This window comes from Neolamprologus multifasciatus, chromosome 14 (genome assembly GCF_963576455.1).
Source record: "Neolamprologus multifasciatus chromosome 14, fNeoMul1.2, whole genome shotgun sequence".
In the NCBI taxonomy this organism is placed as follows: Eukaryota; Metazoa; Chordata; class Actinopteri; order Cichliformes; family Cichlidae; genus Neolamprologus; species Neolamprologus multifasciatus.
In genome coordinates, this window is record NC_140452.1 from 30,405,533 (window position 1) to 30,419,042 (window position 13,510).

Sequence of the window (13,510 nt, forward strand, 5' to 3'; positions counted from 1 at the left end):
CTTTGTTTTTGTGTGGTTGAATTGAGCTAAGATGGTGTTGTTAACTCTTAGATTGGATGTCTTAATTTTATTAATAAGAACTGACAGCATTCAACAAGCAGTTATCAGTTCCGGTTCATGTTTCACACTTCTGCAAGGAGAAGACAGAAGCTGTCTCGTGTGGATTCAAATGTGGGCAGTGACTTTGCAAATTTAGAGGAACAATGTTGTGAAAATTACACAGTGCTGTGAACTTTTGAGGTGTATAATTACTGCTTCTGCTTTTACCTTTATTCATTCGGGGCATGGGTAGAGAATGTGATAATGTGAATGCCACTTGCACAGTTGTGTACTTTATTCATGTGGCAATCTTTGAGGGTATGTGAAGCTTCGCTGTGTTGAAACAAACCACCGGCAAGCCTCGTTACAGGAAGTTGCCTTAGTGAGGACAGATGATGGGTTTTTGTGTGTGTCAACTCTATCGTTATCTATACCCCAAAGCCATCATATTTAAGCACATTCACCATTTCTCTTGACCAAAGGAACCACACACTCTACTTTTCTTACCAACGTCTCTCTCTTTTTTCCATAGGTGCCGTGATGGCACCATCTGTTTAAACATGCCAGATGGATAGCCTTAGAGAACTGATCATATTTTAGATATGTAAGCATGACTTTTGTTATTCTTGGTGGTGGCCAGACCTTGTCTGTATAGTCAGACACGACAAAATAAAACCCCTCCATGTCATGCTAATAATTCTGCATCTTCAAAGAAAAATGAACAAAGCATGTTGGAATCGCAGAATCGAGGATTAGAAGTTTGGATTCAACAAAATATCTGCAACACGCTGATTTGAACTGGAAACAAGTAGCCTGATAGCAGTGGCACACAGATATTTATTCTATTCATGTTTTTCTCTGTTTTGCAAACCTGAGTTCTGGGTTTATGTGAACTTTTATTATTCTATTGAAATCAAGTGATTGTCTTGAATTTCCACAGAATAAGAGAAAAGAAAAAAATTATTAATAGGATGCATTATAAGAATGTAAAAGGTTTGCATGAACAGTACTTGAAATGGTGGAATAGGGCTCCAGATGCTGCTATGGTAAAACCTTAATCATTGTGTTGTTCTAAACAGGAAAGTGAAAGCAGGTTAGCGCGTAACATGTAAAGTAGGGCTCCTCTTTTATCTGTTCTCTCACATGCAAACAGCTGTGCACACTTTCAGTGTCTCCTGCATGGCCAGGTGTCATTAGATCATCTACTCTGTAGTGGGTCTGAATATCAATGAGTGAGTCGTGACTTCTGCCGGAGCTCCTGGTCTGCACGAGCGATGAATAAAACCAACCTGCATGTGCGTGTGTGTGTGTGTTTGATCCAGGCGTTAGATGTAAGAAAACAGTGCAGAAGCAGGAACTGTAGAACTGGAAATAAAGGAGAAGACAGTCTGTACAAAAGACATTTTGCAGTATCTCGATGATTTGTTGATGGGGACGGAGGTGTAGATGAATTGATGCAAGTGAGTTCATTACTCATGTGATCCTGGTGAATCATATCATTACAGGTCACAGGAAATGTGAGAGTTACTAGCATCCATCTACCTATTATCTTCCACTTATTCAATTCAGGTTGCCGGGCAGGGCTGGACACTATCCCAGCTGTCATAGGGCAAACGATGGGGTGCTGCCTGGACAGGTCACCAGGTCTGATCCACTGTTGCTGTTTTAATGCAAACAGCATCTTCCTGACATTCCCCTTTAATTTATACTTTGAGGACTTGGACATTATTCATAAATTGAATTCCTAATGTATAACTTTTAGGATATTCCTGAAAGTTGGTTTGCAAAACCTCTGTAATTAAAAAAATGAAAATGAAAAAACAAAACCACATGCAGCAATATACAGTACAGGAGAGTAAAGCCACAAGGGGGGAGGAGAGGAAACAAGAGAACGGAGGCCAAAGGAGCAAAAACATCAGCACACTTCAAAGTTTGCAGCAGGTGTGAGGGCTTTATTTTGTTCTCCTCTCCCCTTTCCGTCCCGTCTGCCCTTGGTTCAGAGTGTGCTATTTATTCCTCTGTTGCTCGAGCTCTTTCTCCTCATGTCTCATCTCTCCTCTGTCATTAATCCCGGTCTCCCTCTGCCTCTTCTTTGCTCACGGATGCTACAAAGGATCTCTCCTCCTTCACCGTACAGCCGTCACCTCATTAATACCTGTATAATCAAGCCAGTGTTTGTGTGTGCGTGTGTGTGCACGCATGTGCGCGCGTGTGTGTGTGTGAGAGAGCAAACACATGCATCTGTTTTGTCTTAAAGTGGTGCTGAGGGTGAGTGAATATCACAAGTGGACAAACAGGGATAATAGAGGAGAGAGAGGACGAAAAGGGGGCAAGGTTGCACCTGATCGGCTTCTTAATACTGTGTGACGATGCCGCGCAAGCTGTGGTGAGTAACTGCAGTCTTTTTCTCTCGTGGGTCTATTTTTCCTTATTACATTCTTAAATCGGATTTTTTTTTCTTATATTAGCTCGCACTTTGTTGCGTAACACCTTAGGTCTTATGAAACCAGTGGAGTAGTTTCTCCTCCTGCCGAGAAGTTATTAAAGTCTGAAAAGCAGATTTCTGATTCGATTGCTATGAATAAGTTCATATTGCTTTTTTTTTGTCTGCTGAAGGTGCTCTGAGGTGTCTGTTGGCCTAGTGAGAGCATCTCTCTTGTGTTGTGTCAGAGTATCTAATGGGGATCTAAACAGGCAAATAGTGCACACACGGTGAAAACAAGCAGCTCTCTCCATGTCTGCAAGTCTACTCAACTTCACATGGGTTGAAGTAAAGTAGTGTGGACGCACTGAATCTAGTTTAAAGGGGAAGTTGGTAAAAGCAGCACAGATCAGAGTGTATTGGAGAAGACTGTAATAAAACAGTGTCACTTCAGGATATTTGACGCGGCAGTCATAGAGCTGTTCATCGCATGATACGGATCAGATGATTGCTTTGGTCTGCATGAGGTGGATACCCAGGATGTGAAATCGGTCTAAAGGATTGATCTTTCTGTGTCTATTAGTGAAGCTCTGTGTCACAGTCATGGCTCCTGGCTTTCTCTTGTAAGATGCTTCAGCAACAGATGCTTCCACAGTGCAGTAAACCAAAACAAATGACTTGGATATCTTGTTTAACGTGATTAACCACAGATTGTTTTATTGGCTTGTTTTGTTTTTTTCCTTAACAGCCGGCCGTCTGCTCGGCTTCTTGATGATACTGTTGTTAGCATGCATGCGTGTGTTTGCGCAGAGGTCACAGCCACTTGCTGCTAATTATACATTGTTATATGTTATTTCCATTCATTCTCTGCTCCGTCTAAGCGGAGCAGCTGCTTGAATCCGAAAGCGCCTCCCAGCTCAGATGGATGACTTATAGTGGATGGGATGTGGATAAAGCTGTGATGTTCTCCAAGACTGTAACCAAACTGCACTTGTACATTTTCTTTAATGTAATGTAGTTATTTTGCAAATATGAAAAAAGTTTACTTTATCGTCCACCCGGATTATTGTCCAGACTGAGAGGAAGTTTTAGTGGCCGACGGGCTCAAGAGAGAAGAGAAAATATGAAAGAGGTCTTTTCAAAAGAGGGGACACGATAAAATGAAAAAGCCCCCTTCCCTTGTCGTTGTCTAGCCTAGTTTTTTGGGGCCAGGTGTAAATGTTATCTGGTTACCAGCATCATGGAAAAGAGCAAATGGGCTGCTGCTGCCGCTGCTGCTATTTCTGGAGCCTGGCATTTAATCTATCTCTCGGTGTACCTTCTATATTGTGGGGAACGACGGCAAGTTGTGGCCACCGAACAAACAGGAGACTGAATGTCCGCTGGTATTATATTTACTTTAGGTGACGGCTTATTAAAGCTCGAGGCTTTGCTCGGCAGCACGAAGAGAAGAAGCAGTGATTAGTCACAGGGAGGCTGTATACAGCCTTAATGAGCTGTCAACTTTATTGTGTTTTTCCTTATTGGAAGTGCTTGTTGATGCAGTGTACACAGATACAGTCTGCTACAGAATTTAATATAAGCCTGCAATCACTGGTGGGGGGGGGGGGGGGGGGGGGGGGAGCAAAGAGCAGAAATGAAGGACAGAAGTTCACTCAGTTAATATCTAATGCAAAGCTGCCCACTGTGACTGTGACCTTCAGCTGGGGTTAATCTGGGAACCAGAGTTCAATGTACGCAAGCTGACTGAGGTCAGGTGGTTCAGTTTCAGTTCGCTTCTTTTGGCAGCGCAGCTTCGGGCCTTGCCTGTGTGTTTTGCTTCCCTCTGCCTCAGACCGTGTGAAAAAAGGTTAGAGAAAGCAACCACACAGTTGCGGATGCATTAGCAGCAGTATGATGTGGGAAGTGGTCGGACTCCACCCGTTCTCGTGCACTCAACAAAGGATGTCGCACTTCCTCTCATATCACACCTCCGGTTTCAGTGAAGCTACGCCATAGGAAACCATTTACACACTTTTTATGTGTGCCATCTAATTTTTCTAATGAAAATAACTGACAGTATCCACTTCTATTAAAATCATTTAGATTTGATTGTTAAAAGTTTTGCTTGGGGTCCTACTCTTTTATATACTATTTAGATACCTATTTAGAGATCTGGATATCTTTGTGCAGAAATGTGGACCAAGAGTCATTCTCTCCTGTGGCCACAAGAGGGAGCCGAGTCCATGTGTTTGTCACAAACTGACTCCTACAGCAGTGAGCAAAAATCTGTGCACTGCAATGAAAGCAGCTGAAGTGAAGTAAAAGATCCACTGGGTGGAACAGTTTCTCTATTATATCAGTGCCGATGGCCGTCCCACCTGTTAATGAGTACCTGTTGAAAGTACTACTGGAAATGACGTAAGAATAAATTATCTAGGTAAACCAATAAAGGCAATGCAAGCTAACCCACTAAAGTCATACTTAACAAATTGGAAGGTGTTTTTATTTTGCTTCTGCTATAAATTTATGTAACACATTATCAACATTAAAAAAGGCACAATTCTGCATGATGGTCTCATCAGTTAAATTTCTCCTGATATAAACATGAAGTCCAGCAGGCTCATATCTGTACCACTGCAAGACAAAACCACAGCCATATTGTCTTCAACAGCCTATAGGGAGCCGTGGCTGTTGCCATGGCAGCAAGAACTGATGATCAGCTGATGGTCCAGCATGGCTCATTACCATGGTGACGAGCCTGGGTTGTCTCACCTTGCGACCGGACTTCATCAGCAACACATAAGAATACAACCTGCAGAAAGATGCCGTGACTTGTAATACGAGCGATCACCTACACTCAAAGTTTTGTTTTATTCATGAATTTGCTTATTGTTATTAAAAGTTAATAAAATGCTGGAGGTTTATGTATATTTCCAGTCCCATGGCATATTGTATTCGAGACACCTCAATACAAATGTTTTTTTTTGTTACAATAGACACTTTTTGATTTTTAAATGATGTAAAAAAGTACAAGTAATCAGTATACATATATATGAAACATCTTGTGTTTTACTGACCCAGTGTCCTATTTTAGTTTTTTCTTCCCAAGCTCTAGTTTCCTTATATTTACACTTAATCTGCATTTGCTAAAATAAGCGCTTCAACACATTTGCCTGCTGTCTTACACATGGTTTAAGGCGGTATCAGTGAGAAACGATACACACAGTGAACATATGGAAACAGGACGTGTTAGCTGCTCTTAGCTACAGCAGCAGCAGGGAGGGGAGTAGTGTGGGTTCTCTGAAACACAATCACACCCCTGTGTAGTAGTACTGACTTACTCTCAAAGTGGTCAACACTAGACTGCACCTCTGAGACGATCATTAAATCACCAGAACGGCATTCATCAGATGATGTGTTTCTGGTTACTGGGGCAATCTAAGTCAAGCATTTAGTCCCCTTTAAGTTCTTTTTTAAGTCACCAGCAACAGAAATATCTCTCTCTCTCTCTGACTCTGTTACATCACCCTTCACTATATTTACCAGCTGATTGCTGGATGTTTTTTTCTGCTTCCTGCTGTTAAGTGCCAGGTTTTAAGTATTCTAAGAACAGTGAGAGGGAACTATTAAGAAATCAGCAAAAAATGAAGTAACCAAAGCTGAAATATTTGTAAATTGTGGGGATATGTACAGTACATATAGCCATGTGAGCTATTCTTAATCCCAATGAGCTGGTTATGTTATAGCATATTTACATACACTGGTATCTAACCAGATTCTTACTCTGGATGGCATTACCTTGGCCTCCAGTAACACTGTGAGGAACCTTGGAGTCATTTTTGACCAGGATATGTCCTTCAACGCACATATTAAACAAATATGTAAGACTGCGTTCTTCCATTTGCGCAACATCTCTAAAATTAGAAATATCCTGTCTCAGAGTGACGCTGAAAAACTAGTTCATGCATTTATTACTTCCAGGCTGGACTACTGCAATTCATTATTATCAGGATGTCCAAAAAACTCACTGAAAAGCCTTCAGTTAATCCAAAATGCTGCAGCAAGAGTACTGACAGGGACTAGAAAGAGAGAGCATATTTCTCCTGTTTTGGCTTCCCTTCATTGGCTTCCTGTTAAATCCAGAATTGAATTCAAAATCCTGCTCCTCACATACAAGGTCTTAAACAATCAGGCCCCATCTTATCTTAATGACCTTGTAGTACCATATCACCCTATTAGAGCACTTCGCTCTCGCTCTGCAGGCCTACTTGTTGTTCCTAGAGTATTTAAAAGTAGAATGGGAGGGAGAGCCTTCAGTTTTCAGGCCCCTCTTCTGTGGAACCAGCTTCCAGTTTGGATTCAGGAGACAGACACTATCTCTACTTTTAAGATTAGGCTTAAAACCTTCCTTTTTGCTAAAGCATATAGTTAGGGCTGGACCAGGTGACCCTGAATCCTCCCTTAGTTATGCTGCAATAGATGTAGGCTGCCGGGGGATTCCCATGATGCATTGAGTTTTTCCTTTCCAGTCACCTTTCTCACTCACTATGTATTAACAGACCTCTCTGTATTGAATCGTATCTGTTATTAATCTCTGTCTCTCTTCCACAGCATGTCTTTATCCTGTCTTCCTTCTCTCACCCCAACCGGTCGCAGCAGATGGCCGCCCCTCCCTGAGCCTGGTTCTGCCGGAGGTTTCTTCCTGTTAAAAGGGAGTTTTTCCTTCCCACTGTCGCCAAAGTGCTTGCTCATAGGGGGTCATATGATTGTTGGGCTTTTCTCTGTATCTATGAAGCGCCTTGAGGCGACATTTGTTGTGATTTGGCGCTATATAAATAAAATTGAATTGAATTGAATTAATCATAACTACACAAAAAACATAGCCAACTTCTTTCTGTTTGTTCTTCGTGTGCTCTTGTTTTACTTTCTATAATGGCTGACAGCAAATGAAACTCTAGCCTGAAGGCTTTACTGACACAGGTTTTCTTTTGATTATTAACAAGCAAAGAGTAAAAACAAAGTACTGTCTGCTTGTTTTCCTCTGTCCTCTCTCGCTGTCTCTTAAATGTTTTGTCACCGCATGTGCTCTGCTGCTTGTTAAAGCGACAGTTTTGTTACTCTAAAGTCCCCCAGACAGCCAGCTGCCTCTTTGCTTTTGACAAATATTTACTTCTTGCCTTCTCCCTGATAGTACACGTACACACACACACACACACACAAAGTAGCTGATAGCGCACCATCTGGCCTGAGTGCGGGCTGTTAAGGGTGCGGGCCCTCACCTATTTAGAGCCATAAGGGCTCCCCGGGCAGGTACACAGCACACACACAGACACAGACACACACGCACACATACACACACACATTTCTTCTGCATACATGTGCCCACGCACATTCACATTCAATATTCACATCCACTGGGGATGTAGGAGGTGAGACAGGTAGGAGGTGAGAGCATCAAAGGATGTACCTGGTCCTGTTCTGAGAACGTCTTCATAACTACTGGCCTCGCTGACTTGCTTTGAGGATAAACAGAGATTGACTCAGCAAACTTCCAAACTGACCCTACAGTTACATCTGAGTCGGTCCTGATACAGATGCACATCTGCTAGCTTTGTGCGTGCTTGTGTTTTTCATCACATGAAAGTGACTTAAAATTATCACTAATTATGTAATGTGAGGCTCATACCTCATTTTTACCTCACAACCAGTGGTTGTCAGATGACTTTAGAGCGGTCTCTAGGCCTGTGTATCTTAATCCTACACTGTAAACAAGATTTTGCGTTATGTGGTTAGCAGTGACATTAAGAGATGTTTCTTCATTCAGAGTAAAATGAGATCTTTGAGCAATATTGAGAGATTTGTTGCACAGCAAGAATTCATGTTTGGAGAAAAACTAACACATATCTGACTTTGGTAGTTTTTCACAACCAAATTTGCTAGCCAAAAAACTCAGACTGCTCTAAACGAACAGTTTTAGACAGTTTTTCCTATTCTTTGTTGTAATATAGTAGTTATTTGCTTTTTTGCAAATGGCAACCCCTCCCTTATTTAGGTCTCTTCCTGTTAGGTGGGAGTTCTTCCTTTTCACTGTTGCCAAGTGTTGCTCATCGTAGGAAAGTCGATTAAAAGGCTGTTTCCTTAAACCAGTGTTTCCCAACCTTTTGGAACCACGGCACATTATTCACATAAGAACAATCACACGACACACCACCAAACAAAAATGTCACAAAAACCATATTGATAATTTTTCCCCACACACCAGCTATAGCAGAATTGGCTCGGTTTGTCCCCAGTATACCTTTTTTCCTTTCTTCTGACCACTGCTCATGCTAGGGCCTTCATCTAGGTCGGAATTTTCTCCAGGACCAGGTCAGATTGATTACATTTTCTTTTCAAATATCTATCTATTGCTGTTACGCACTGCATCGTCTCAGAGCATGAGTATTGTGTAATTTCTTCTTCATCTTCTCTTTTACTGGCAGTTGGCAACCCATTTAATTAGAGCAGGTGGTTCTACTGCCCTCTAGTGGAAGAGAATGTAATCGTTCTGCCCGTTACGCACTCGCTCACTCGATCCTTTGTTTACTCGCGCGACGTCGAGGGAAAATAAAGAGGGGGAAACGCGCCGGAGTTTTGTGCCGAACGCGACAGAGAAACAGCAAGCCACCTCTCCCCAGCATCCTGCTTGCGAATCTCCAGTCTCTGGACAACAAACTTGACGAGCTGCGTGCACGGATTAAACACCAACAAGACATCAGGAACTGCTGCGTTCTGGCCTTCACAGAGACATGGCTGGAGCCCAGCGTCCCCGACTGCGCCATCACGCCGGATGGATTCACTGTTTACCGGGGAGACCGAACGAAGGACTCAGGCAAGAAAAGGGGAGGAGGGGTGTGCTTTATGGTTAACTCCTTGTGGGCTAGAGATGTGTGTATCTTAAAAACTTACTGCTCTCAGAGCCTCGAACTACTGACCATTAAAGTCAGGCCTTTTTACCTCCCGAGGGAGTTCAGCTCAGTTATCCTCTCAGCTGTTTACATTCCTCCACATGCTGATAAAACTACGGCTATGGACGAACTGTATGACATCATTACTGGACTTGAGAACAATAATCCAGAAGCTGCCTTTATTGTGCTGGGAGACTTCAACAGAGCCAACATGAAGAAGGTTCTCCCCAAATACTATCAGCACATCTCCTTCCCCACAAGAGGTGATCAAACATTGGACCACTGTTACACTCCATTCAAAGAGTGCTACAAACCCCTCCCCCGCCCAGCTTTTGGTAAGGCAGACCATTGTTCCATACTGCTGCTGCCTGCATACAGACAAAGACTGAAACAGGAAAAACCAGCTTCCAGGGTTATTTACAAATGGGACAGTGAGGCTGAGGAGGTCCTGCAGGACTGCTTTGAGACAACTGACTGGCAGATATTTGTGGATGCAGCTGATGGCAACATCAATGAACTCACAGACTCTGTCATTGGATATATTGGAAAGTGCATGGATGATATCATCACAAAAACCACTGTCCGCATATATCCAAATCAGAAACCCTGGGTAAATAAAGACGTTCGCGCCAAGCTAAAAGTGCGGACCTCTGCCTTTAACTCCGGGGATGCTGATGCTTATAAAGCAGCCAGGTATGACCTCCGAAAGTCCATAAAAAAGGCCAGAAAGGACTACAGGGACAAAATGGAGTCCAGCTACCACAGCTTTGACACCAGGCGACTGTGGAATGGACTGCGCTGCATCACTGACTACAAGAAGGTCAACACAGTCAGTGTTCAGCCCACTGCATCTCTCGCAGACGAGCTCAACGACTTCTATGCTCGTTTTGATGCAGACAGCAGAGAGCAGATCCTCTACCCTCAGGAGGACAGTGAGGCTGCAACTTTAACTCTGAGAACAGAAGCTGTGAGATGGACCTTTAAAAAGGTAAATACTCACAAAGCTCCAGGACCAGACGGCATCCCAGGCCGGCTACTCAGAGTGTGTGCAGACGAGCTGGCAGAGGTGTTCACCAACATCTTCAACCTCTCCCTGAGGCAGTCAGTGGTCCCCACGGCCCTCAAAGCATCCACCATCATTCCCGTTCCCAAAAAATCAGTGGTCTCCTGTCTGAATGACTACCGTCCTGTTGCACTGACATCCGTCATCATGAAGTGCCTGGAGCGGCTGGTCAAAGGTCACATCTGCTCCTCCCTCCCTGACACACTGGACCCTCTTCAGTTTGCCTATCGGACAAACAGAGCCACAGAGGATGCCATCGCCCTGGCAACGCACACCACCCTCACTCACCTGGAAAAAGGGAATACATATGCAAGGATGCTCTTCATCGACTACAGCTCTGCATTTAACACCATCATCCCCTCGAAACTTGCCACGAAGCTCGTCGACCTTGGGCTGGGAACACCAATCTGCAGATGGATTCTAAACTTCCTCACAAACAGGCCGCAGGTGGTGAGAGTTGGTAAGCACACCTCCTCATCACTCATCTTAAACACAGGTACGCCACAGGGTTGTGTGCTTAGCCCCCTCCTATATTCCCTGTTCACACACGACTGTGTTGCTAAACACGAGTCCAACACCATCATCAAGTTTGCTGACGACACAACCATCATAGGCCTCATCACAGGCAATGATGAGACGGCCTATAGAGAGGAGGTGATGACACTGTACGAGTGGTGCCTGGAAAATAACCTGACTCTCAACATCAGCAAAACTAGAGAGATGATAGTGGACTACCGGAAACGACCAGTCAGAGAACACCAGCCCATCCACATCAACGGTGTCAAGGTCGAAAGGGTCAGCAGCTTCAAGTTCCTTGGAGTCAACATCACCGAGGACTTCTCCTGGACCCTTCACACAGACACTGCTATCAGGAAAGCTCGCCAGCGGCTTTACTTCCTGAGGAGGCTGAGGAAGTTTAGCATGAACGCCAACATCACCTCAAATTTTTACAGGTGTGCAATTGAGAGCTTGCTGATGAGCTGCATCACAGTTTGGTACGGAAGCTGCTCTGCCAGCAGCCGTAAAGCACTACAGAGGGTGGTGAAGGCAGCAGAGCACATCACTGGCACGAGGCTTCCTGCCATTCAGGACATTTACCTCCAGCGATGCCTCCGTAAAGCACACAGCATCATCAAGGACCACAGCCACCCAGCACATCAGCTGTTCTCCTTGTTACCATCTGGCAGACGTTACAGGAGTCTGTCTGCTCGGACTACAAGACTTAAAAACAGTTTTTACCTCCAAGCCGTACGACACCTCAACCACAACACTTAAACACACACAACACAGCACTCAGAAGCTACCCTGTAGCTTCACAAGTACTCTGTTTAATCTGCACTGGTCACTTCACTTTATTGTCATTGATATTTATATTTAAAGTGCAATACTGTAATTTTCTGCTGCTCATTCCTGTGCAATATCCCATCTGCCCTCCCGTCATATTTCTTTTCAAGATTTTCTTATTTAATCACTAGTGTACATATATTTATATTTATAGATACATATATATTTAGTCATCTTTTCTCTTTTACCATGTCTCTCTAATATTTAGCTCCTTACTATTTTTATATTTTTATATTTTATTTTATTATATTTTATTATATTTTATTATATTTTCTGTACTGTATCATGCTGCTGAGTGACTGCTGCTCGTCAAACACATTTCATTGCAATGTTGACCCTGTGCTAACTTGCATATGACAATAAAACTTGAAACTTGAAACTTGAAAAGGAACATGTGGCTCTTTAAATTCATGGAAAAGTGAAAGCAAAGAGTTTGGTGATGATCTGGACGTCTCGACTTTTACTGGCTCCGCTTACCTGGTGTAAATGCACTCGACCTTCATTGCTTTTTTATTTTATTTTTTTCAATACCTACATGGCATCGCAGCCTCGCATAAGAAGTGAACATGTGCGTGGGTGTTGAGGTGATCATGGAAGTTTCAGATAAATTGGCACCGTGTTGAGCCAAAGATTTAGAATAATTTAGTCCTTTCAGTGTATTAATACAGCTGCTGTTTATCAGAAAGGGGTCTGGACATTGCTGTGTACTCTCTCTCCTCTGCCCTCTTGTGGTTAAGACTCTAGGTCATTATGCTAGGATATTTCTGAAGCTTACAATCCTATAATCCTCTGTGCAAATGTTACTTGGTAACAGTGTAAAAAATAAATAAATATTGCGGGAGCTACTTTATTGTAAACAACAGTCAACAAAGGGCTGAATGGGATAGGTGTCAAGCATCTGATATCACATCCTGGCTCTGGATCTGTAAAAAAGCTTCATTTGGCAACGCCTCTTTGATGGAGTGAGTGAGAAGCTCAGAGGACAAAAAGTGCCATTTGACACAACCACAGGATCCTCACACTTAACTCCCCCTACAATAACGCCTGCAAACCCCATCGCCTTGCCCTGCTGTAAAAATAAACTGGCTCCCATTAAAGCAGTTTTAGCACATGTTTGACAATGAGCAGCTCTTTGAATCAGTTGTCACAATGAAGTGCTAAAAGGTTGGGAGTTTCTTTCTTGCCACCTGATTTCTTTTTTGGGGGGATTGTCTTTGTTTTGTGACATTAATGTTAACGATGGAGCTCTGTTCATTAGCAGGGGGAGAGTAGTTTTATTATTTCCATGTGATTTCCAAAACAGAGAAAGGGTTTCACATCCAGTGTGTGAGAGCCAACAACAGATCCAACTGCTGCCTTGTGACCTTCGACCTAAAAAGGGACATGTTAAAAAAGGGAACTTGGGGATTTAGAATAGATTTTTAAACTTCACCACAGATATGGTAGAAAATCTATCTTACATAAAGATCTTTCTCTTCAAAGGTAATATCACATAACTGGATAACATAGCTATTTCAGTCCTAGTTTACTCCTACAATACACAAGAGGAATGAGCGAGAGGAGGATGGATGTGGTAGTCATCCCGGTGTAAGAATTACTAATAAAATGTAGAGCTAGGAAGTTTCAGCTTGGAGCCCCTTTAAAGGTTTGTTCCCTCCAACACACACCTACACCCCCAAACCCTTGGAAAATAAAGTAAGGGCAGGTTGAAGC

At 43.1% G+C, this 13,510-nt stretch overlaps 1 protein-coding gene across 1 annotated transcript in view; it reads left to right on the top strand.

The window, feature by feature from the left end:
* The window catches only part of LOC146504364 (uncharacterized), a 43,324-nt gene that overhangs the window by 12,908 nt on the left and 16,906 nt on the right, over window positions 1–13,510 (top strand). The window lies entirely within an intron of this gene.